The sequence below is a fragment of the Schistocerca nitens genome, chromosome 1 (genome assembly GCF_023898315.1).
Source record: "Schistocerca nitens isolate TAMUIC-IGC-003100 chromosome 1, iqSchNite1.1, whole genome shotgun sequence".
NCBI lineage: Eukaryota > Metazoa > Arthropoda > Insecta > Orthoptera > Acrididae > Schistocerca > Schistocerca nitens.
The window spans coordinates 536,884,125-536,911,502 of NC_064614.1; the positions used below are offsets into that span (position 1 = coordinate 536,884,125).

General features: G+C 44.3%; 1 long non-coding RNA gene across 2 annotated transcripts in view; it reads left to right on the top strand.

Annotated features, from left to right (window-relative positions):
- Positions 1-27,378, top strand: part of LOC126236306 (uncharacterized) — a 423,963-nt gene that overhangs the window by 208,916 nt on the left and 187,669 nt on the right. The window contains exon 1 of one of the 2 annotated variants that reach the window (XR_007544893.1): positions 22,906-22,986. The exons of the other annotated variant lie outside the window; for it this stretch is intronic. This is a non-coding gene — a long non-coding RNA (uncharacterized LOC126236306). Of the gene's footprint in view, positions 1-22,905; positions 22,987-27,378 lie in introns of those variants that run through there. 2 annotated transcript variants of the gene reach the window in all.

A 27,378-nucleotide genomic window follows, 5' to 3' on the forward strand; every position in this document is an offset into this window, starting at 1 on the left:
AAATTGAAGTTTTTTGACAGACTTCGATGTACCAGTGGCATGGAACCTTAGAATAACCAATAACTTCTTGGAAGAAGGAATAACTTTATCACAGTGTCCTGCCTCCTTAATTTCTATTGCATGAGTTCAATACGAATAGCTAATTATCCTCATTCTTTCTCAATCGACTTTGAAACGATTATACGAACTGCAAAAGAAGTTATTTTCGAAGAAATGTCATGCAATCGCTCTTCTTCCGTCTGCTCATCGATTTTTTTCACCTATAATGTAAGTTTCCTTTTCTCTGTCTTCTTTACAACCACAGCATGTAATGGAGCAGCCTCAGAGAAAGCAAGAATTACAGATCACCTTATAGCGCTCAACGCTGTGATAGCTCGATCTCTGTGTGAACAGTACTGACGCACACTTCGTCGTGCGTCTAGCCACATGCGACTTTACCGGTTCGCTTATGCAAGCACTTTGCTGAGCGTTTTAAGGACCTTGCACACAAGTGTGTTCAGCATTTCGAAAATGTTAATACACAAGACGATATTTGTTCTGGGGTAACCACAAACGCCGGAACGAAGGTGAAGAACGTAAGAGAAGAGAAGGCGGTGAAACGACGTCAGCCAATAGCGCACTGACCAGGACGTCACCACGATAGGAGCGGCATCTAGCCGAAGTTGATATAAGCACCTCTCCTGCAAGCCTCGGCCGGACATCAGCGGACAGGATTAGCGCAGTTGTAGACCGGCACTTGCAGAACAGTTATTAGTGATCCACAAACTGTGTGTCAAACTTGTATGGACATTATATACAGCAAAAGACTTGGATTTATGTTGCATATCGCTCATCGCTTGCGATACCATTGTTATTTCAAAGTTAAGTTTTGTCAATCTGCTTTACTGAAATAAAACTACTAACGTTATTTGCTTGAACTGTTGTATAGCATTCCGAGAACGCAGCATCCCTTATGCACCCTATATGAGACGAGTGGGCAAGACCTCACAATATTCAATTAAATTGCACACAACATAAAGCGACCATTAACTCCGCGTCCCCCTCTCATCTTGTGCCGTAACTGCTGCGAGACTGCCCAGAGTCACCCAGGTACGTGGCATCCGTGCAGGTTCTGAAAGGCGGCGCGAGTGTTTTACACACTATCAGCGCTGTCTGCAGACACATTCGCGCAGTCGGTAGAAGGCTGTAGCGACTAAACTCCACCGGACGCCCACTGCTTCTAGGCAGCTAAGGAGGTGCCAGCACGTAAGGAAATACGACAATTACAGCAGAGACCTATGAACACCTAAACGATAGAATAACTTATGAACGACAAAGAGCTTGAAGTAATAACTTCCTAGTTTTAATTCCACTGACAGTCGGGGAGCCATTTACCACGTCATCTGCAGTAGTGAGCGAGCTCCCCGTCTCTACATCTACATCTACATCTACATCTACATAGATACTCCGCAATCCACCATACGGTGCGTGGCGGAGGGTACCTCGTACCACAACTAGCATCTTCTCTCCCTGTTCCACTCCCAAACAGAACGAGGGAAAAATGACTGCCTATATGCCCCTGTACGAGCCCTAATCTCTCTTATCTTATCTTTGTGGTCTTTCCGCGAAATATAAGTTGGCGGCAGTAAAACTGCACTGCAGTCAGCCTCAAATGCTGGTTCTCTAAATTTCCTCAGTAGCAATTCACGAAGAGAGCGCCTCCTTTCCTGCAGAGACTCCCACCCGAGTTCCTGAAGCATTTCCGTAACACTCGCGTTATGATCAAACCCACCAGTAACAAATCTAGCAGCCCGCCTCTGAATTGCTTCTATGTCCTCCCTCAATCCGACCTGATAGGGATCCCAAACGCTCGGGCAGTACTCAAGAATAGATCGTGTTAGTGTTTTATAAGCGGTCTCCTTTACAGATGAACCACATCTTCCCTAAATTCTACCAATGAACCGAAGACGACTATCCGCCTTCCCCACAACTGCCATTACATGCTTGTCCCACTCCATATCGCTCTGCAATGTTAAGCCCATATAATTAATCGACATGACAGTGTCAAACGCTACTCTACTAATGGAGTATTCAAACATTACGGGATTCTTTTTCCTATTCATCTGCATTAATTTACATTTATCTATATTTACAGTCTCTCATTACATTTGTAGACGTAGCTACTCTAAACACAGTGTTGTTTACTAGATAACTGCTAAAGCACATCTTGTAAACGCATGAACTTCATTTAAAATGTTTAGTAGTCAAATTGGTATTCGGATGTAGAACTCATCGTCAGCAGACAACAAACAATTTTACGCATGTCAGTATCTTTAGCACACCAACCGTATGCATAACACTAGCCACGCGGAGTGACCGCGCGGTTAGAGGCGCCATGCCACGAATTGCGCGGGTACTCCCGCCGAGATACGAGTCCTCCCACGGGCATGGGTGTGTGTGTGTGTGTGTGTGTGTGTTGTTCTTAGCATAAGTTAGTGGACTTCACACAAACACACACACAACACTAGGAACCTAAGTTTTCTTACACAATACGTATCTCTATATAAATTACGTTCGCGATAGTTATAAATTTCTTGTCATGTTCAAATCGATGTTCATCTGGAAACCATACAACCACGCGGATATTTAAAATCTAGTCATAACTATGTATGAAATCTGTCCTACATGACAGTATGCACGTTATATCAGATGCAACTGACGATGGGTTCTACACTCGAAAACCAGTTTAAATGCAGCTGATGGGTTTTACAAGGTGTTACTCAACAAATATTTACTTTCTACGGAGCAACAAACAGTCAAGATATCTACCAGATAAGGCTGCCAGCGGCCAAAATGCACGCAATACTGGTCGATGTCAGTGACTTCCGCCGACTCCTCAATCAGCCACCTTCGCCCCGAGGGTCTCCTAGAGTGCGCGCGTCATAGTGGAAGATCGCGGCCACGTGGGCCCAATGCCGCGATGCGGCCTGCTGGCGTGCGCGGGAACGTCAGGGGGCGTGGCCCGCAGTCACGCGATGCGCTCGCCTCCCCACCAGACAGCCTCCCCATAGCCCGCCTGCAGCTGCCAGTTCCTCACCACACACGGAATATACTGACACCTCTGCCCGCCGCACATCTGTAACAATTTTCATATCCCTGATGCTTTAGTCAAAAAGTGGGATCAAGACATAGGATCTGTCGAACTAAAAAAAGGGTTCGACCACATAAAATTGTGAAAATTGTTTGTTCTCAGAAAAACCCTGAAAATGGTTCAAATGGCTCTAAGCACTATTGAACTTAACATCTGAGGTCATCAGTCCCCTAGACTTAGAACTACTTAAACCTAACTAACCTAAGGACACCACACACATCCATACCCGAGGCAGGATTCGAACCTGCGACCGTAGCAGCAGCGCGGTTCCGGACAGATGCGCCTAGCACAGCTCGGACACAACGGACCGCAGAAAAACCCTGATAAGCTTCAGGGAGAGGCAAGTAATATGCAACATGCACAAGAACCAAGAGGGAAGATTAAGAATGAAAGACTGTCTTTACATTTAGGTGTGGCATTCGCGTGGAAAGGACAACAATGATACTATTTGCGGACGACATTGCTATCCTCAGATTAAGTCAGGAACAATCACACGACTGTTTGAATGGAAAAAAAAAAAAAAACATCTACACACTCTCACACTGCAAACACTGTGTAGTACAAGGTACAAGGCGCTCTCCATTGTACCAGTTGTTAGGGCTTTTTGCCGTTTCTTTCACGTATGGAATGCGGGATGAATGACTGCCTGGACTCCTCTATGCGTGTTGAACTTAATATAATATTGTCTTCGTAGTCCCTACTGCAGTTATTTGTAGCGGGTTGTAATACAATCCAGATTCATCACTTAAAGTTGATCCTTTGAACTTACTGAGCAGGTTTTCACGGAACAGTTTGCGTCAGTCTTCAAGCGTCTGCCAGTTTAGCTCGTTCAGCGTTTCCGTGCCGCTCTCCCATGTATCAGACAAACCTTTCACCGTTCCTGGTGCCCTTCTTTGTATACTTTCAGTATCCCCTCTGAGCCATTGGTACAGGTCCAAGACACGCAATATTGTAGGATGGGTCGCACGAGTATTTTGTAAGCAATCTCCCTTGCAGAGTCATTGCAGTTCTCCGGCATTCTTCCAATGAACCAACGTCTATCACCTGTTTTGCCTATGGTCCAGCCTATGTGATGGTTCCATTTCATATCTCCAAATGACACACAGAGGCAAATGGTCTAGTTCACTAATTCCAACAGTGGATCGGTGGTATAATAGGATTCTACATGTTTTCGTTTTGTGAAGTGCAAAATTAATTGTAAATACAAATGACAGCTGCTATCATTTAGTTTATGAAATATTTTATTTCCATCGCTAGTTTGCAGACAAATATAGCTCACTTCAGTTGACACATGTCAAGGCAATTCTCTAATGAACAATAAATTAAGCATTGTGCATGTTTCACTTTAAGAGGAGTCAGAGGTGGCTGTAAAATGGCTCAGCTTTAATTTGATACGCTAATCAACAACGATGTATGATTTGACCTATTTTAATTAAATGCAAGAAAACAAATTTAGAGATAAGTAGTATAAGCAGCATAGAGGTAAGTAGGACCATATAGATTCAGTGTATAGATCAAGTGTCTAGAATTCTTCTGTTAATGTAAAACTTGACGCGATCTACGAAACGTGATAAGTGAACACCGAATGTGGACAGATAGCAAAGAAAGACGAAAGTAATCGGCACTAGCAGAAATGTGACTAGCTATAAACTTCCCATCAAAATTGGAGACCACGTAGTGTTTTAAGTGAAAGAATTTTCTACCCAGTAATAAAAGTAACGGATGATGGACAAAGAGAGGAGATCACAGGAAGCAGCTCAGCACAGGTAAAGAGGTCATTCCTGGCTACAACATGTATAGCTGTATGAAACATGTTATTTGAGGAATAAATTTCTCAGAAAATACATATAGAGCATAGAACTTTATGGCAATGTCTCATGGGCTGTGGGAATACCAAGGGAGCAGAGAATCGAAGCGTTTCAGATGTGATGATGCTGGAAGGTAATGGACTGATAAGATAAGGAATGAGAGATCCTCCTCAGAATCGACGAGAAAAGGAATGTGCGGGAAACACTAAACACTACCTGAAAGAAGGGTCAAGATGATAGGATATGTGCTAAAACGTTAGGGAATAGCTTCCATAGACTTCAGTGAACCGTAGAGAACAAAACTGTAGCTAAAGACAAATACTGGAATATATCCAATACATAATCGAGGACGCGGAATATACGTGCTGCTCTTGGATGGAGAGGTAGGCACAAGAGGAGAAGTCGTGGCGGGCTGCATCAAACCAGTCAGAAGACTGATGACAAAAATATATTGTAGGGAAGATGTCTTTTTACAAAGACAACACAATGTGTCCAAAGGAAATATTGGATTTGATGAAATATGATCGCTAGATAGCTCGCCCCCTTGTTTGAAGTTCGTCGAAGGGCTAGTCATGGTGGGGATAGATGAGAGTCCTCTATCAATTCACCACATCTCGTCCTCCTGCCAACATTTGATAAGAAATATTAACCCTTTAGGTCTTCGTTAGACAAGTCGTCAGGAAGTAGTTCGAGTGGTGGTGAATGATTGAGGGTGTGAAATTTAACTATCATATAAGCTTAGTTGTAGGTACTGTCTGTTCACGTTTTATTTTATGGTCGGTGGGGGGCGAGCGGCCGCGCGTCGTGGATGTTATTACACTGTCGCGGCCAGTGAACAGGAGCACAGTAAGTTACTACCACATTCCTACTGAAATGCTTCCAACGGAAAAAAAATTGTTCTTCCTTTACAGCAACTTTGGATTTAAAACTACCCCGCGGAGGTGAACAGTATTTAATTGAAGTGGACGTCAGAAGAAAGTCTTAACCGACGAAACGGCAATTTGGCGTTGTTGAATGTTATATGTTGATTAAAGACAATAAGATCAAATAAGCCGGCCGATGTGACCGAACGGTTGTAGGCGCTTCAGTCCGGAACCGCGCTGCTGCTACAGTCGCAGGTTCGTATCCTGCCTCGGACACGGATGTGTATGACGTCCTTAGGTTGGTTACGTTTAAGTAGTTCTAAGTGCAAGGGACTGATGACCTCAGATGTTAAGTCCCATAGTGCTTAGAGCCATTTTTTTAGATCAAATCATTTATGTGGATGCCGGTTTTCTCTTCAGGTAAAAATTGAAGTGCTTGTTACCGGCACGTTGTGCTTTCAAATACACAACTAATACCATGATCAAACTAATACTCGCAAAACCAAGAATTAGCACTTTCTTTCGTCGACCCCCCTCAATTTTTTACGCAAACTCAAACGGTCTGTTCTTTGCAGCACAGAAACACAACACTACGATACAGACAACATTCGGCAATAACGGCATTAAGGCTGGTACTGTGGCACCGAATTGTTTGCAACGGCTGGCAAAACCTGAAGCATTTACACTGACGAACGCTCCTGATGTCCGTTTATCCTGATCTAGGGTAAAAGTGATAAAATAGTAAGGGAAATTCATTATATCGACTGGGAATTTATTGCTTAGAAAATACTTGTACAGACTATAAGAGGACTCCTGAGGACTTTTTGGATGTACATGAGGCGCGTTCAATAAGCAATGGAACACATTTTTTTTCTGAAAGTAGGTTCATTTTCCAATACACCATATTAATCCCCACTCTTTTAGCTACAAATCTTTATTTATCAACATAATACTGTTCAATACGATGGCCGTACGCCACCTTACTGGGAGAGCCTGTATGCCCGCCTTGTGCCACTCTGCTGGTCGACATCTGAGCTATATCAATAATCCCCATCATCCGTGTACCGCTTATCGCGGAGTGCATGCTTCAATGGGCCAAGCAGATGGAAGCCGGAAGTGGAAAGGTGGTGTGGCGCCACTCCATGGTTCAAATGGCTCTGAGCACTATGGGACTTAACATCTCAGGTCATCAGTCCCCTGGACTTAGAGTTACTTAAACCTAACTAACTTAATGATATCACACACATCCTTGCCCGAGGCAGGATTCGAACCTGCGACCATAGCAGCAGCGCCTTTCCAGACTGAAGCGCCTAGAACCGCAGGGCCACAGCGGCCGACAACACTCCATGGATTGCTGTTTCGTTTCCAGTTTGAAGTGGTGAAACCTTGTTTCATTGCCTGTGACGATGATCGACAAAAGTTGTCACGATTGGACTCGTAATGCGCAAGCAGTTCCCCTAGATGTTCCCTTTATGGTCTTCTGTTAGGCGGCGAGGAACACAGCAAGTACACAACTTTGAGTTCCCAAGCGTGTCAGCACTACCAACAAAGACGTCCAGTTGTGCACTGTCACCTTTTTACGATGATGACAGACGTCTCGCCCAACGCCTCGCCGTGCTTTTGTTCATTTTCAGGTCTCCTTAGACATTCTGTAAGCGCTTATGAATATCGGCGATGCTCTGGTTTTCCGTCAGAAGAAACTCTATGACAGCTCTCCGCTTGGAACGCACCTCCGTTACAGGGGCCAGTTTGAAGGGCACGTATAGCGCGGCCACTTACCGAAACGCCTTAAAACTATAAGGGAATGAAGCGCGAATATTCCACGATGTCGCAGAATGAATTCCATATTTTTGAAACCGAAATTGACTAATAAAAAAATGTTGCATTACTTATCGAACGCCCCTCGTATTAAGTAAAAATAACGAGCATATAGGGCCGACTGACGGGAGAATATGGCAGGAGAACTTAAAAACGAAAGAGTATTAGGTTTTAAAGTCCCGTCGACAACGAAATCATTAGCTACAGAACACAAGTTCGGTTTTAAGACTGTTGAGGAAGGAAATTGGCCGTCCCCTCTAGAAAGGTGTCATCCAGGCGTTTGTCTCAAGCAGCTTAGTAAAATCATGAAAAACCTAAATTTTCATGGAGTGACGGTAATTTGGACCTCTCTACTTACATCCGATGAAAAACACATAACAAAGAACAAGCCCAATATCTCGTATTTTTTCTATTTCGTGAATAAATTAGGTTTTTTTTTTTTTTTTTTTTTTTAGTGGTACTAAGTATCTTTCTTTCGGCATCTGATTACATACTGGGTATAGTGGTTAAACAGATGTAAGTGTTCACAGTTAAACTGCCACGATAGCTGAATTGAGGCGCTGGGCCTATTCCGTCTTGCGATGTTTGAACAGCCCTGTTGCTAAAGCTGGCATGCCTACCCCTTGGTGCCCAGCCACTTATTATTCCTTCCGTAATTGTTGCTGTTGAACTGCTAGTTTGTTGACGGCGCTCCATTATTCTACACATTTAACTTCGATACAAGGCTACACTCCAAATACACTGAAGTGCCAAAGAAACTGATACACCTCTCTAATATCGTGTAGGAGCCCCGCGAGCACGCACAAGTGCCGCAACACGACGTGACATGAACTCGACTATCGTCTGAAGTAGTGCTGTAGGGAACTGACACCATGAATCCTTCAGGCCTGTCCATAAATCCGTAAGAGTATGACGGCGTGGGGACATCTTCTGAACAGCACGTTGCAAGCCATCCCAAATATGCTCAATAATGTTCATGTCTGAGGAGTTTTGTGGATAGCGGAATTGTTTAAACTCAGAAGAGTGTTGCTGGAGCCACTCTGTAGCAATTCTGGACGTGTGGGGTGTCGCATTATCCTGCTGAAATTGCCCTAGTCCGTCGAAATGCACAATGGAGATGAATGGATGCCGGTAATCAGACAAGATGCTTACGTACATGTCACCTGTCAGAGTCGTATCAGAGGTCCCATGTCACTCTAACTGCACACGCCCCTCGCCATTACAGAGCCTCCACCAGCTTGTACAATCCCCAGCTGACATCCAGGGTCCATGGATTCATGAGGTTGTCTCCATACCCGTACACCTCCAGCCCCTCGATATAATTTGAAACGAAACTCGTCCGACCAGGCAACATGTTTCCAGTCATCAATAGTCGAACGTAGGTGTTGACGGGCCCAGGCGAGGTGTAAAGCTTTGTCTCGTGTAGTCATCAAGGATAGGCGAGTGGTCTTCGGCTCCGAAAGCCCATATCGATGATGTTTCGTTGACTGGTTCGCACGCTGACACTTGTTGATGGCCCAGCACTGAAATCTGCAGCAATTTGCGGAAGGGTTGCACTTCTGTCACGTTGAACGATTCTCTTCAGTCGTCTTTGGTCCCGTTCTTGCAGGATCTTTTTCTGGCCGCAGCGATGTCAGAGATTTTATGTTTCACCGGATTCCTGATATTGACGGTACACTCGTGAAATGATTGTACGGGAAAATCAACACTTCATCGCTACCTCGGAGAGGCTCTGTCCCATCGCCCGTGCGCCGACTATAACACCACGTTCAAACTCATTTAAATCTTGATAACCTGCCATTGTAGCACCAGTAATCGATCTAACAACTTCGCCAGATACTTGTTGGTTTATATAGGCGTTGCCGACCGCAGCCCCGTACTCTACCTGTTTACGTATCTCTGAATTTGAATAACCGTGTCTATACTAGTTTCTTTGGCGCTTCATTTAAAATGCCTTCAGAAGAGACTTGCTAACACTTAATATATGTTATATCTTTTTCTGATATGGTTATCTTGTTACATGTAGTCTACATTTTATATGCATCTACATCTACCTACATCTACATGGGTACTCTGCAAATCACATTTAAGTGCTTGGCAGAGGGTTCATCGAACCGCCTTCACAATTCTCTATTATTCCATTCTTCTATAGCGCGAAGAAAGAATGAACGCCTATATCTTTCCGTACGAGCTCCGATTTCCCTTATTTTATCATGGTGATCGTTCCTCCCTATGTAAGCCGGTGTCAACAAGACATTTTCGCATTCGGAGGAGAAAGTTGGTGATTGAAATTTCGTAGAAGATTCCGTCGCAACGGAAAACGCCTTTCTTTTCGTGATTCCCATCCCAAATCCTGTATCATTTCTATGAGACTCTCCCATATTTCGAGATAATACAAAACATGCTGTCTTTCTTTGAACTTTTTCGATGTACTCCGTCAGACCTATCTGGTAAGGATCCCACACCGCGCAGCAGTATTCTAAAAGAGGACGGACAAGTGTAGCGTAGGCAGTCTCCTTAGTAAGTCTTTTTCTAAGTGTCCTGCCAATAAAATGCAGTCTTCGGTTAGCCTTCCCCACAACATTTTCTATGTGTTCCAATTTAAGTTGTTCGTAATTGTAATATCTAGGTATTTAGTTGAATTTACGGATTTTAGATTAGACTGATTTATCGTGTAACCGAAGTTTAAAGAGTTCCTTTTAGCACTTAGGTGGATGAACTCACACTTTTCGTTATTTAAGGTCAACTGCCACTTTTCGCACCATTCAGATATTTTTCCTAAATCGTTTTGCATTTTGTTTTGATCTTCTGATGACTTTATTAGTCGATAAACGACAGCGTCATCTGCAAACAACTGAAGACGGCTGCTCAGATTATCTCCCAAATCGTTTATATAGATAAGGAACAGCAAAGGGCCTACTACCTTTGGGGACGCCAGAAATCACTTCTGTCTTACTCGATGATTTTCCGTCATTTAATACGAACTGTGACCTCTCTGACAGGAAATCACAGATCCAGTCACATAACTGAGACGATATTCCATAAGCACGCAATTTTACTACGATCTTGTGTGGTACAGTGTCAAATGCCTTCCGGAAACCCAAAAATACGGAATCGATCTGAAATCCCTTGTCAATAGCACTCAGCACTTCATGTGAATATGCTCTCTACTTCAGCCGCCATCAGTTACTTTGTAGCTCAAAAGCAATCTTACTAATGTTTTTAGTGTGTCATTTTCTAATCTAACCACCTGAGCATAACATGATGTGACTCAACTACATTCCATTGCCCTTGTTTTTCTTTTGTTGCTATCATCTTATAACCTCTTTTCATAACACTCTTACGCCACGACCTTTCCAAAACAACATCTGTAACTTGAGGCCAGGCAAGCCAGAAAGCTGACTACCACATTCTCTTGTAGAAGATGGAAGGTGCTGAGCTACCACGACTGGAGCCTCCGTTTAAGCACAGAAGTGAGGTCGGTTACCACACACTAGGCGCTGTCACCTGCTACCAGGGCTGGAACATTGACAACACGACATGTTACGAGACCTGGGCCACTGCAGTGGTGACCTGAATTACACCTTTCCTGAGCCTGGCAGTGCACTGGTTCCGTGAACTACGTGAACAAAAGTGACATCCTGCCATAACAGAGCCAAGTCGAATGACCATAAATACTGACTGCCCCAGCGAAGCAGCTACCTGTCACCGACCGCAGTCCACACCGAGAAGTGCTCAGCACCAAGTGGGACGTATCGTCTCAACTTGAACTAGACGGTGCCTCCGCTGGCTGCTAGTTCAGGGCCGGCCGAAGTGGCCGTGTGGTTAAAGGCGCTGCAGTCTGGAACCGCAAGACCGCTACGGTCGCAGGTTCGAATCCTGCCTCGGGCATGGATGTTTGTGATGTCCTTAGGTTAGTTAGGTTTAACTAGTTCTAAGTTCTAGGGGACTAATGACCTCAGCAGTTGAGTCCCATAGTGCTCAGAGCCATTTGAACCATTTTGCTAGTTCAGGGATATCGTCTCGTTCTGGTGTTGCTGGGAGCTGACGAGTCCCGGCTGGGAGCCTACTACTGCTGGACATCAGTCGACTCCAGAACGCTTTCTGGGTTCCCTGGTTCTCAGATCGGACTTCAGTGGCTCCTGCACCGCGCCTCCTGTGAGCTATTGGCTACTGGCTGCTTGCTGCACCTGCACCTAACGACGTGATCAGCTTAAGCCGGAGTTTGCTATCGCCGCGTGCTTGGCGTCGGTAAGTCCGATAGTTCCTGCGCCGTTGTGGTGCTGACTTCGCTTCTTCCATGACTGTCTCGCTAGCCTTGAGTCTTCGTGCAGGGTCTGTCTCCTGCTGCCGCGTACTGAGCCAAGCAAATAACGCCACCGAGGAACAACACCCGCCACTGACTGCTATGTCTGATGTACTGTGCTAAGGAAAACCAGTTATCATTTTCTCTGCCTTTATGTTTCCACGACGTTTGGAGAACTGTTTCTTCGTACCTGCTGCCTCGTCAACCACTCGCATCGTCATCGTGGTCTACTAAAAGGTCAAAACACTTGGGACCACCCTGGTCCTATTAGAACACTGTCCATTCCATTGAACAGCTCTTCCTAACCTTTTGCTGCTTCCGACAGAATTACAGTGTCGTCGGCAACCGTTTTTATTTGCCCTCTCTGAACTCAATTCCCTTTCCAAACTTCTTCTTGGTTTCATTTAACTGCTTGCTCATTCCACATAATGTATATCATATCCTTCGACTCTTACAATAGCAGTCTCGTTTCTTTCTCTCCATGTGTTTTATCCTTGCTGCTTTCAAAATTTCAAAGAGTGAAATCTAGTCAACATTTGTGGAGGTATGTTCCAAATATGCAACTAACTGAAGACAGTTTGTTTATTGTGATTCTTGAGTTTCTCCCGGCGTATTTGATAATCAAAATATCCACGGGTGTACTGCCGGTCTACAGTGTCCAACGGGCACAATATTTTGGCGATCATACATGTCGTCATCATCATTGTTTATTGCTATACACGTTTCGATTCTTTTATTTGTGAAGCATCTTCAATGGCCTGTAATACATGTTTATTTTTATACATATAATAAAAGTACTATGTGGTAGTTACAATTTGTCGTGTTTTTCTCTCTTTTTAGTTTAGAATCAACTTTTGTAGCATAAATTTCGTGATTGGAAATTAACATTCGGTGTTACTTACATTGTCAAGAGCTTTCTCTAAATCTGAAAGTGATATAAACGTAGACTGGTCTTTCTTCAGCCTGTTTTCTAAGATAAATCGTAGGTTGACTGCTGTCTCGTGTGTTTTCTACATTCCTCCAGAATCCAGACTGATATTTCCCCAGGTCGGTTTCTGCCAGTTTTTTCCTGTCTTCTGTAAATAACTCGTGCCAGTGCTTCGGAACAAAGATTTATTGAACTGATAATCCGACACTATTCACACCTGTCAGCACCTGAATACTTTGGAATTGGAGTTATCACATTCTTCTTGAAGTCTGAGGCTATTTCGTCAGCCTTATGTATCATGCACACCAGATAAAAGAGCGATAGGACTGAAGCGCCACCTTTCCCAGTCACTGCCAGTTATTAGTAACTTGAGGGAAATATCTTATGCATCACATTGTCAGAACAGTAGATGCTTCACAGTAAAAAAGATAGCCGCAGTAGTGATCAGTTAAGACTGAAATGTTCCAGAGTGCTGAGCTTTCATTCATATGATGGAAGGAACCCGAGACATAGCACAAGGCAAAATTTCTCTGTTATACATTTAAATGTTAAATTTTATAGTGATGTTACTATGTGCAATAATCGTAAGGGTATTGATAAATGTCTGTTCTACGTAAAAAAAAAAAGAAAGTGGGGTTAACGACTGATTATTTAGAAAGCCGGACCTTACCTGTATCAGGATCTGCGCTTTTCAGCAAGTGGTAGCCCATTTCTGGCGAGATGATTAGCATATAGATTTGCCAAAAGACGCTTCTTCATCCGTTTTTGATGAAAGACAAACGTTTTCGTAATATACAGTTATATCACAAAAATTTCCGTTCTTTATTTTTAATAGAGGACAAACCATCCATTTTCCCTCAGTAAAGATGACATAGATTTCTTGTTCGTAACTGAACGCTGTCTAGGAGAAATCAAAATGAGCTTTCAACATTGTTCACTGATAGTGTCAGTTTTTTAATATACTTTCTAGACGATCTATTACGTCTTAATTATTCTACCCAAATGTCCATCATTGCCGTTTCAGAAGCTGTTTGCGAGACCGCTTTTCTTCTCTGTATAGCAGAAAACTCTCAAATGTACAAACTAAACACTGTTCACGTACAAGATCGTCTTATAGAGAGATTCAACTCCATTCCTAATATCTAATAACTGAGATTTGCATGCGTAGCTTTCCACACCACCCAACAAATAAGATATCAAGAGTGCAGCAAACAGTGCCTCGGAACACGTTGGCGAAACACAACCAAGTACAAAGGCTGCGTTGCGGAGCGGCAGGAGACCACGTCAGAGCCGGCGGAGAGGACCAATCCGGCGGGGCTGCGCCTGACTCAACGCCTTCATGAATAGCGGCGAGCGGCGCTGCGTGGGGCGCGCCGGGGTGCGGGGTGGTTTACTTTTTGGGGCACGTGCCGCTAATCCTAGGCCATCCATTAGCGCCGCCCGCTCGGACACGGATACCCAGCACGCCGCGCGGAGTGTCAACTGTGACTCAAGCACACCACGCTGCAACCTTCAGCTTACTGCGGCGGCAGAGCCACCTCCGACCTCCTCCCCATCCCGTCAAGGCGGCTACCGGAACGCGTAGGACATTACGCTGCTAGCAGCAGTTGAAAGGAACAGGACCATCAACAAAACGGTTACGGGATTCAGAGTCGAGGACAAGAATTTTTCAGCCTGCGGGTGAAATTTTGTGACCGATTCGTATTTAAAGTCACTGCACTTTGTCCAACGTTTTTCCCGTGAGGAGAAACCGTATAAATCTCCTTATTCTGGTTTAACAATACATCACAAGAAAGAATACACAATTTTACACATGAAACTATATGCTTTCAGAGACATTTTCAAGTCTCAGACATCTGTGATGTGTATATGGCCACTGAAGCGACAAATGAAAATTTGTACGAAGGCCAGGATTCGAAACTGGGTGTCCTGCTCATTAGGCGGTTGCGCTAATCACTCCACCACCCTGACTCAGTGACTTTGCACAATTGCACGGACTACCCTAGCATGCCTCCGTGGAGGGAGGGATATGTGCTAGGGTCAGGGTGGCGTAGTGATTAGCGCATCTGCCTAGTAAGCAGGAGATCCAGGTTCGAATTCCGGCCTTCGTATAAAGTTTTATTCATCACTTCAGTCTGACTACACGTCACAATTGTCTGAGACATGAAAAGGTCTGTGGAACCACATGATTTCATTTGATTAAAGCATCTGTGTCTTGGATTCAGGAAGGATCTCTCGTTTCTTTTGGACGCTGAGGTGCTATTCCAGAGCCTCTGCAATGCTGTTCGAATTTATGGTGGTGGGGGGGGGATGGGGGGGGGGGGAGAGGTTAGGACACCAAGTGGGCTGAGTCGTCAATGGGAACTTTAACTGAGGAGGGTGAGGACGGAGGCATGCTGGGGTAGTCCACGCGCTTGTTCGAAGCTACTGTGCCAGACCAGCGTAGTGGTTAGCACATCTGCTTTGTGAGCAGGAGACCCGGATTCGAATCCCGGCCTTTGCACAAATTTCCATTCATCGCTTGCGTCTGCATTCGTACATCAGTTTTAGATAAGTATAGTACACGTTAACCCAGTGTAAAAAAATAGCGTATTGCGCCTGTGACACAAGCTCCGGTTGACATTCAACGCCAATCCGTGGCATTATGTACGTGAGAATCATTGTAGCTAACCGATGAGCAGCCACAATGTTGCCCAGAAGGACCCTCGATACAATCGTCACCAGCTCACTTCTCGTAAGGTCGAATGGTTTCAGGCTACTTGCTAGGGCTGCTGACCACATCCTCCGCCAGGAGATAGTGGTGTTGAACTAACGTGTTTCTGCCTCTAAGCTCCTTGTGGACAGCCCACTTTTCACAGGCCTCCATCTTCCACCTGTGACTTTCGTTGGTATCAATAAATTCGCCTACGGCATGAGTGTTTGCTATGGGGGCAGCATTATCAAATACTGTCATGGTCACCAGCTTCCAGGCACCCTCTGACGTTCAGAAGTGGAGCTACCCAAAGGCCACTAGAGGCAGCCAAGACGTCATGCCACTCCACAGCAGCCCATGGTTCCAGAAGCTGGACTGGGCAACGTGTTTTTGTAACCTCCTCACTGTTGCAGTCTATCTCCTACCTACACTGTACTCTCTCTGAATCGGCTGGGCGTTAATTCCACGGAACACGAAAATATCAAAATGTAAGAGATGCACAGCCCATGTTTCAATACGGAACGACAGTAGTGTTCTAAGTGGCTTGGCAGTTAAATTTGAAAATAGCAGAAATGTGCGTAAATCTGTATCCGTTTGACCTATGACAGCGCCATCTAGCGGGCCAACCATAGCGCCATCTGGTTTCCCCCTTCAAGCTAGACAAGTTTCGTTCTTTGTAGTTTTTGCGTTTGACGCTTATTTCGTGAGATATTTGGCCCGGTCACGATCAATGGACCACCCTGCATTGCTCGTATTCTGCTTACTTTTTGTTTGCATCTGCCTTTTCCGTACTACCTCGCATTTAATGGAGACCTCCAAAATTTTCATTGGAATTGAAGGATAATTAAAGTACATTGATTTCCGCTAAAATTTATTGTCTATGGTACCTGTTAATAACGTGTGAACACATTTGCATACCTGTTATAGCATTTTTAGCGTTGACAAAGAAGAATGCTGCAGTCCCTAAGACTACAAAGCATACTCAGTGACAACAAGCAACATCATCCAAATCACAATCACTTACTCATTCCGTGACAAGACGTAGTAAAGATGAACATCAATTCTGTCAAAAGCTACTAACGTGGAGTTCTCCATCAAATTCGAGACACTATGGAAAATGGATGCGAACAAAAATAAAGTAGAATACGACCAACATACTTGCAACGCGTTTGAATCGATCAGATCACTCACGGATTTTGTAAGGAGGAACAAATGTATTACATGCATCCACAGAACACCATAGCCGGCCGCTGTGACCGAGCGGCTGTAGGCACTTCATTCGGGAATCACGCGGCTGCTACGGTCGCAGGTTCCAATCCTACCTCGGGCATGGATGTGTGTGATGTCCTTAGATTAGTTAGGTTTAAGTAGTTCTAAGTCTAGGGGACTGATGACCTCAGATGTTAAGTCCCATAGTGCTTAGAGAACACCATATCACGAAACCAGTTTCTGTTTTATGTAAAACAAAAACAAATATTAAATCATTTACCTCATCCAATATTTCACATGCGAGCAACATATTTACAATCCAATTCAAAGAGTACAATACACGCAATAAATTTTAATTAGGAACACAATGCGATGTAATCAGCTTCAGTTTACTGTGAAACGAAAACAAATACGTAAGACTTTAAATCACCCAATAAAAAACCGCCATGAGGAAGGATTGAAGAACTTGCAGCGTTCCAGGTGGCCTGGCAGCAAACCAAGGACTTGTCACTGTAAGTACCTATACAGGGTGTTACAAAAAGGTACGGCCAAACTTTCAAGAAACATTCCTCACACACTAATAAAGAAAAGATGTAATGAGGACATGTGTCCGGAAACGCTTAATTTCCATGTTAGAGCTTATTTTAGTTTCGTCAGTATGTACTGTACTTCCTCGATTCACCGCCAGTTGACCCAATTGAAGGAAGGTAAAGTTGACTTCGGTGCTTGTGTTGACATGCGACTCATTGCTCTACAGTACTAGCATCAAGCACATCAGTACGTAGCATCAACAGCTTAGTGTTCATCACGAACGTGGTTTTGCTGTCAGTGCAATGTTTACAAATGCGGAGTTGGCAGATGCCCATTTGATGTATGGATTAGCACGGGGCAATAGCCGTGGCGCGGTACGCTTGTGTCGAGACAGATTTCCAGAACGAAGGTGTCCCGACAGGAAGACGTTCGAAGCAATTGATCGGCGTCTTAGGGAGAACGGAACATTCCAGCCTATGACTCGCGACTGGGGAAGACCTAGAACAACGATGACACCTGCAATGGACGAGGCAATTCTTCGTGCAGTTGACGATAACCCTAATGTCAGCGTCGGAGAAGTTGCTGCTGTACAAGGTAAAGTTGACCACGTCACTGTATGGAGAGTGCTACGGGAGAACCAGTACCATGTACAGGGTGTGCAGGCACTATCAGCAGCTGATTGGCCTCCACGGGTACACTTCAGCGAATGGTTCATCCAACAATGTGTCAATCCTCATTTCAGTGCAAATGTTCTCTTTACGGATGAGGCTTCATTCCAACGTGATCAAATTGTAAATTTTCACAATCAACATGTGTGGGCTGACGAGAATTCGCACGCAATTGTTCAGTTTACATCTACATCTACATCCATACTCCGCAAGCCACCTGACGGTGTGTGGCGGAGGGTACCTTGAGTACCTCTATCGGTTCACCCTTCTATTCCAGTCTCGTATTGTTCGTGGAAAGAAGGATTATTGGTATGCTACTGTGTGGGCTCTAATCTCTCTGATTTTATCCTCATGGTCTCTTCGCGAGATATACGTAGGAGGGAGCAATATACTGCTTGACTCTTCGGTGAAGGTACGTTCTCGAAACTTTAACAAAAGCCCGTACCGAGCTACTGACCGTCTCTCCTGCAGAGTCTTCCAATGGAGTTTATCTATCATCTCCGTAACGCTTTCACGATTACTAAATGATCCTGTAACGAAGCGCGCTGCTCTCCGTTGGATCTTCTCTATCTCTTCTATCAACCCTATCTGGTACGGATCCCACACCTGAGCAGTATTCAAGCAGTGGGCGAACAAGCGTACTGTAACCTACTTCCTTTGTTTTCGGATTGCATTTCCTTAGGATTCTTCCAATGAATCTCAGTCTGGCATCTGCTTTACCAACGATCAACTTTATATGATCATTCCATTTTAAATCACTCCTAATGCGTACTCCCAGATAATTTATGGAATTAACTGCTTCCAGTTGCTGACCTGCTGTTTTGTAGCTAAATGATAAGGGATCTATCTTTCTATGTATTCGCAGCACATTACACTTGTCTACATTGAGATTCAATTGCCATTCCCTGCACCATGCGTCAATTCGCTGCAGATCCTCCTGCATTTCAGTACACTTTTCCATTGTTACAACCTCTCGATACACCACAGCAACATCTGAAAAAAGCCTCAGTGAACTTCTGATGTCATCCACAAGGTCATTTATGTATATTGTGAATAGCAACGGTCCTATGACACTACCCTGCGGCACACCTGAAATCACTCTTACTTCGGATTTTCTGTGAACGTTTGGGCAGGAATTGTTGTAGATGTCTTGATTGGGCCCCATGTTCTTCCACCTACGCTCCATGGAGCACGTTATCATGATTTCATACGGGATACTCTACCTGTGCTGCTAGAAGATGTGCCTTTACAAGTACGACACAACATGTGGTTCATGCACGATGGAGCTCCTGCACATTTCAGTCGAAGTGTACGTACGCTTCTCAACAACAGATTCGGTGACCGATGGATTGGTAGATGCGGACCAATTCCGTGGCCTCCACGCTCTCCTGACTTCAACCTCTTGACTTTCATTTATGGGGGCATTTGAAAGGTCTTGTCTACGCAACCCCGGTACCTAATGTAGAGACTCTTCGTGCTCATATTGTGGACGGCTGTGATACGCCATTCTCCAGGGCTGCATCAGCGCATCAGGGATTCCATGCGACGGAGGGTGGATGCATGTATCCTCGCTAACGGAGGACATTTTGAACATTTCCTGTAACAAAGTGTTTGAAGTCACGCTGGTACGTTCTGTTGCTGTGTGTTTCCATTCCATGATTAATGTGATTTGAAGAGAAGTAATAAAATGAGTTCTAACATGGAAAGTGAGCGTTTCCGGACAAATGTTCACATAACATATTTTCTTTCTTTTTGTGTGAGGAATGTTTCCTGAAAGTTTGGCCATACCTTTTTGTAACACCCCGTATAAGTTCTAGCCACGTGTTAGTTAATCCTGCTGTCGCAGCCATGATACAAGTCGCCGCCGCTGATGAAGAGTCTAGCGTAGAACTGTGTGTTGCCCTGGCGTGTGAATAGACCTTGTGAGAGCAAGACCATCCACCGTTGTAGTCGGTCTGTTGGGGTTGCTGTTACGATTTAAGCCATAATTTCATCGCAAATGCCACTTATGCTTCCTAATTCCATGCTCTACAACCCTCCGTGACAACTCGTCTTCGAGAACTCACAACGCCTGCGTGCTGACAAATTGATTCATCAACCTAAGCAGACGGCCAAGATGGCAGGATGGCTGCTTGCCTAGCCACAGAAGGCAATGGGAGAATGACAATGCTAGTCAAGATACTATGGCTCTGCACATGTAAACATCAAATGTTGACAGCACCTCAACAAGCACTCTTGAAAAAAAAAAAAAAAAAAAAAAAGGAAGACAGAATTAAAATGTTCAAATGTGTGTGAAATCTTATGGGACTTAACTGCTAACGTCATCAGTCCCTAAGCTTACACACTGCTTAACCTAAATTATCCTAAGGACAAACACACACACCCATGCCCGAGGGAGGACTCGAATCTCCGCCAGGACCAGCCGCACAGTCCATGACTGCAGCGCCTTAAAAAAAAATGGTTCATATGGCTCTGAGCACTATGGGACTTAACATCTGAGGTCATCAGTCCCCTAGAACGGTCACGCGGTTCCAGACTCAAGCGCCTAGAACCGCACGGCCACAACGGCCGGCGCAGCGCCTCAGACCGCTTGGCTAATCCCGCGCGACTCCTGCAAAAAGGCAGGCCTGGGTTGATGCCTTGAATAATCACGGTCATCAAGGTGTGAAGCCACAGGATAGTTTTATTAGCGCACGTGAGAGAAACTGAAACTGATCCTCGCCTTACCGACTCTGGCGAAAGTGGCTGCACTCACAAGTAGAAAATTGCAGTCCCAGGTAAATAAACTAGTCCCCCACAGAAATCAGTTGAAAGACGCCTTTTCTAGTTTTGAATGTCAACTTAGCGTCAACCATCATTCCTTGTCCCGTCCACAACCAACCGTTAGCGTTCCCTGTCGTTAATCTGGAGCCCATGGTTTCCAGAACAAATGTCGCTCTGGGGTGCAATTTCGTGCGATCTGCAATTTCCTTTAATTTTGGCAAACAGAAGGATTGGTCAGCAAAGAGAGCAGCGTTGACGCATCTCATCATTATAGGGGCCAACATGATCATCTGGGAGAGCCAGTAAGAGGCCGAAAGATAGGTTAAAGTGGTTGGGAGAGAGTGTATCAGTATCACCCGGCTAACGCCCGTTGATGGCCAGACTGAACTTTATAATTTCACACATCTGTAGATCAATCACTCCAGCTTCATACCAGCACCAAATGTACTCAGTAAATATGGTGTAAAGAGTGAATGCCTTATGACACATTCTGTGGTGCCAGAAAGAGAGAACGATAGGAAAGCCGCAACGTCAGTTGTCGCCAAGTCCAGGAGCAAACCTATTACGGCACATCACATACTGAGGATTTAAGGCCCGCAGACGACTGACTCAGAGGACTGTATCAGCCTGCCAGAAGAAAACTTGGGAGAGAGTTTTGGCGAGCACCAAACGCAAACGTGATCAGACGGGAGTGAGCGGGGGGGGGGGGGGGGGGGGGGGGGTGATTAAATTTCTTGAAAGAGACGGGAAGGGAAGGATTAAATGAATTAATTCAGGAATCTGAAGAGGATTCTAGAAGCTCTGAGAACTATGACAGCAATGGGCTCCAAACGTATTCAAGACACAACATTGGTTAATTAATATTATCAGCTTTCACAAACTAGGAAAACTCTTAGTTGCTGATTTTGCAATGTGTAAATAAGTAATTATGTCTTGGCTTTTAATTTATCAGTTTCCTCTCCTCTGACGGCCTAGAATTGGTTTTTTGCATAGGACTAGCAACACTATTTCGAGAACTCTTACGGAAAAAGAAAAGAAAAAGTGTTGTCATGAACCTGAACATCAAGAGAGCCACAGACAAAACACCTTTGTGGACAGAGGCCTTGTCCTCATGAAATACGATATTGTTCTCACTTCGGAATCCTCTCACGTAAGTTTTCATTCTGTTGATCCAGCAGACTAGTCCACAAAGCGTAACTCTTTTACATCCGAAAAAATATTATAATTCCGATAGAGTAAATTTACTTTGCATTTTCTGGTGCAGGGTGACCGACTTCAACCCAAAGCTTACACTTCAGTCTCATTTATGAGATGAAGTGATAGACCCAAATCTCGTACACAGTAAGATATCTGCGTACAACAGACTCATTCTTCTTAAATGGTCCGGTTATAGCAGAGATAAACAGTTTAGCATTTTACATACGTTTATCAGCATTCGAAAACTGTGGCATCAATCTTGAGCGAAATTATTCAGAATAAATTCCTGATGTAGGCTAAATCGTACAGCGCTCTGTCTTCTGATATGCCTATAGGGTCATATATAATTGACCACCGTACAGTAATATTTTATGCACTCTCTTGAGGTTTCTCTCAGACTCTGAAGTTTTAGAACATGCTTCGCGTGGATTATATTCAAAAGCAGTGCGGCCACGATTGAATTCAGCCATCCCTTTGCTAACTATTGAAAACTAAAAAAGGAAACACCATATGAATATTCCAGAGTTGGATGATTATTCATTGCCAAAATCGGCCAAAACAAAACTGCGACAATTTGGTATTCCTGTTTATTTAAAATGGTGTCGAAACAAAATTACAGCACACATCAAGTCAGTTGTTGACTTACGTCGCCGGCCGGAGTGGTCGAGCGCTTCTAGGCGCTACAGTCTGGAACCGCGCGACCGCTACAGTCGCAGGTTCGAATCCTGCCTCGGGCATGGATGTGTGTGATGTCCTTAGGTTAGTTAGGTTTAGGTAGTTCTAAGTTCTAGGGGACTGATGACCTCAGAAGTTAAGTCCCATAGTGCTCAGAGCTATATTTGACTTACGTCACTGTGCAACATTATCAACATAATGAAATCAAATTTCATCAATGCCATCATCTCTGTTCCAGGTAGAAAATCATGTCCTTGCTCCTACAATCGGGTATGTGGGATTTGAAGACGAAGAGAATACTGAAGCTGACGGCAGTTGTCGGTGGCGTGTTCATAAGAGGGCCAATAGAATGACAACAGCATCAGTGTCACAGTGACAACCTCCATCACGAACAACAGGTGAGATTCAGCGCTGCCAAAGCAGTACATCCTATCACAAAAACTCCATATAAAACAAACAAAGAACAAAGGGCGCATATGATGTGTGTGTGTGTGTGAGTGACAGCACACGGGCCGCCAGATTGAGTGCTTTCCATTCACTGGAGTCACCAGCTGAGCGTATTGCAAGATAGTGTGATAGGACCACCACTGTTCACGATACATATAAATGACCTATTAGACAACGTCTGCAGCTCTACCGCCAAATAAATCAGCAGATAGACGAGATTTAGACCAGGAATTCCAAGCAAGTGTAATTCTTGTACGAAGAAGTTCGATTAGATAATACTCGTTCGATAGTTTCTTGAGTACTGTTCTTTGGTGTAGGGCTCTTACCAAGTAAGATTAACGAAAGAGATATACGTATCCCTGAGTCTTCACTACGAGTTCATTTAAGCTGAACGAGAGCGTTATAGAAACCGTAGTGTGAAAAAATATTTCTTCCTCCGACAGGCATTAATGAATATTTTCGAAGAGTTTGGGGTGGATGATACTTCAAGAAAGCTCATCAAACAAACTCTCACTAACACACTGTCAATAATAAAATTTATGGGTGAGATATCAGAACCCTTTACAATCAGAACGGGCGTAAGACAAGGAGATGGACTATCCCCACTCCTTTTCAAATGCGTCTTGGAAAAGGTGATTCGAGAGTGGAGAAAGTTGTTAGCCCAAGAAGAAACAAATGAAGAGCGGTTCAGACTTGGTCCCAAGAACAACGTGGCTGCTTGGTCTTTGCGGATGACCTGGCCATTTTTGCTAACAACGTAGAGTCAGCAGTCAACAAGATCAATAAGCTGTCAGAAATTGCTGAAAAAGTTGGACTCCAGATCTCTATTCAAAAGACAAAATATATGACGAACATCTGTGATGGACCTGAATGGATGATGACCAATCTGGGAAAAATCGAACGAGTTAAGAATTTCAAGTATCTCGGTGAAGTAATCCAGGAGAATGGATTAGAAGAAGAAGCAATTAATGTCAGGATGAGGAAGTTAAACCAAGCATATCAACTGACAAAGAATATCTATAACAAAAGTCTATGAGTATAGGGGGCAAGTTCCGACATTATAATACAGTTTAAAACCTGAGAGCTTTTATGCGACCGAAACTTTGACCATGAATAGAAAAGGTCAATCTCAGTGGCTGTAAAAGCGACAGCGTAAGATATTAAGGAAAATCCTGGGTAATAGATAGGTTGATGGACAATGGCGAATGAGAGCAAATGTGGACTTGCACAGCAAGACATAACCTAGCACAGCATCCATTAGGAAGAGACGATTGCTATTTTACGGTCATCTCATGAGGATGGACGGTGATCGACTAACAAAAAGTATATGAAGTTTCATCCGATCTAAGAAAACAAGGCCAAGATGGTTCGAAGAATGTGAAAAAAATCTTTAACAGATTGGTATCTCAGAGAGAGAAATTACTGACAGGAACAAATTTAGAAGATTGATGAACAACTACCAAGGTTTTAAAATGGCATCAACGTCCAAAAGACGGAGAGGATCATTATCTGAAGAGCATAAACAGGCACTTCTTGGTGGGCTCAGTTGATACTGGCAAGAAGTCAAAGCTGGAATAAGAGCAAGACCAGGACACTAGAGTGAAGTTGGCTATCACGCAGCCCATAGAGGCTCAACTAGATAGTAAAAAAAATTATTCCTCCAAATTAGGTGTTCCATCACGATCGCGAAGGCACAGAATAAGAGAAATACAGAAGCACAGATCAAACCAAGCAGTATCTCCACTGATTACCATGAGACTGAATCCATTCTGTGGTACTGTAGGCACGTAATGTGATAAGGAAAGCAAGTAAACGTAGCACAGATCAGTGAGGAATCGTTATAGCGGCACTACGGGCCACTACACTGACATAAGCGACTTTGATGAAGGTCAGATTGTTATGACCCGACGACTGGGAACGAACAGCGGGTCCAGCGTGAGCATCTGTGGGAAGTAGATGAAGGACGATGAAACCACAAATGGACCACAAGGTGTTAGATATCCGCACCTCATCACCGAACGTAGAGGTAGGAGGGTTGTCCAGGCTGTAAAGTAGGATAGGCTACAGTGCTGACGACAGACTACAGTGCTGGTGCAGGAACAAGTGTTTCAGAGAGCACCATTGGGCGCCCATTCTTGACGTGGGGCTCAACAGTAGAATACCCTTAGTTGTTCCCACGCTGACCGAACGGCGTAGCCAGTTACGATTGTAGTGGGTACGGGATCATCGAATTTGGGCCGTGAACCAACTGAGATGAATCACGTTTCTTGTCAAACCACGTCAATGTTCGTGTCCACATACGTCGTCATCCAAGTGAACATACATCGCGCTCAGACGTCGGTCGATAGGGCCAGTATTATGCCATGTAAGACATTCACGTTAGCGTCCATGGGACCTGCGACAGTACTCGAAGGCACTAAGACAGTGTCGTCTACGCGAAGATTATTACATACCACATCCATCCTTTTATGTTCGATGTCCTCACCGACAGCGTGACATCTTCAAGCAGGATAACTGTCCATGTCACGAGCCTAGAATGGTTCTGCAGTGGTTTTAAGAGCATGATTGTGAAATGACACTGATGTCTTGACCACCAAATTCTTCTGATGTCATCCCGATGGAACACCTATGAGATGCTGCCGGTCGCCAGCTTCGCGCCCACGACAATTACGTAACCTGTGGGCAAACATCCAGTGCCATATACCTCCGGAAACCTACCAAGGATTCACTGTATCCATATCACTCAGAAATTCTGTTGTACTACGTTTCAAAGATGTACCAACACGCTATTAAGCAGTTATTGTTAATGATTTGGGTCGTATATATACTTCGTTTCGCCCTCTGAAGAGCATGTGGAACCATTACTTAGCATTGTCTTGCCTGTTCTTCTCATCTTCCCAAAATTCCCTCATCCTTTCATTTTGGGCCTCTCTTATCACTTACGTCCACGCGTTTTTAAATTTCAAATACCTTCTCTTGCTTCTTAGGCATGAAATTATGTGTACTGATTTTGTGTCTATATGTAGTTCGTGTAATCGGCAGTCGGTCAGTACTGATTTCTGTGAGGTCACTTTGGGTGTCAAACAGTCAGCGTATTTTGGACTGTAGGGTTCCGTTGATGTGGAAGATTTTCTTCGTCAAACAAGAGTCATCCAATCGTGCTCTATGACACTAGGGTTTCGTACGTCTTTTCTATGCAAGTGAGCTTTTGGGCCTCCAGATACCATATAGAATTTTGGGTCAAATATTTTTCTCAATCTGTTTCGTTCTAGTTTCTCGATATCTTTGACGTTGGTAATTCATTACGACATCACCGTTGTGTAGTGTGCTTCTGTAAGAAGGACTGTAGCAGAGTGACAAAATTTGGCTCTAATGGACAGCAGTTTTTTGTTGTATATATTCCAGGTAACTGTGTAGGCTTTACGTACTTTTTCTGCACGTGTTTTGTTAGCCACTCTTTCGTAGCTAGTGTTTCCAGTAATTTCACCTGGTATTTAACTTCTGTGGTGTTGCCATACTTTGTTGTAACTGATGCCAAGTTTACGCTCTTGGACTTATACATCGTGTTTTTGCTTAAGAGAATATATAAGGCAAGCTGAATTTCGTACGATTGTTGGTTTCCAAATCGTTGTTGATTGTGGACGGAAGCTTTTATGTCTCGTCTACACTTGCTTATCACCTTATCTGTGAGAATAACGATAAGATTGCTGCCATGATGCAGAGTTCAATGCTCCGACTTTCATTTGTATCTTGCAAAACTTACAATTCCTAGTGCGTTAATGTGACTACCGCCTAATTCCGACGTCAGCGTGCAACAACCTCTCACAGATGGCAGGTGCCAGCACTAGCAGTGGAGGGTATATAAAGCGTGTCGGGGAAGACGCCGAAAACATTGCAGTCGTTGTACTCCAGAAACCGATTTATCTGACGTACGAAAGGGCATGGTCCCTGGCTTTCGGACCAAGGGTGGAAGAATTTCCGAAACAGATAAGTCTGTAAACTGTTCATGTGTCACTGTGTTGGTAAAATAAGCTATCCAAAACCGGCGCTGAGGCAACTGTGCTGCACCACGAGCATAGATGACAACGGAGAAAGGCGGCTGCGAAGGTGCGTACAGGCGAGTAGGTGTGCAAATATTGAGGAACTAACCGCCCAGATGAAACATGGGGCCACCAACAGCGTCTCCTCAACGATCTTTCAGAGAACGTCTTTGCACATGGGCCTTCGCAGCAGGCGCCTCCTCTATGCACCCATGCTTAATCGGCGAAGAAGGCTGAAATTTGCAAGCCGGTACCGAAACTGAACGTCCACTGACTGGCGACATGTGGTCTTTTCAGAAGAAT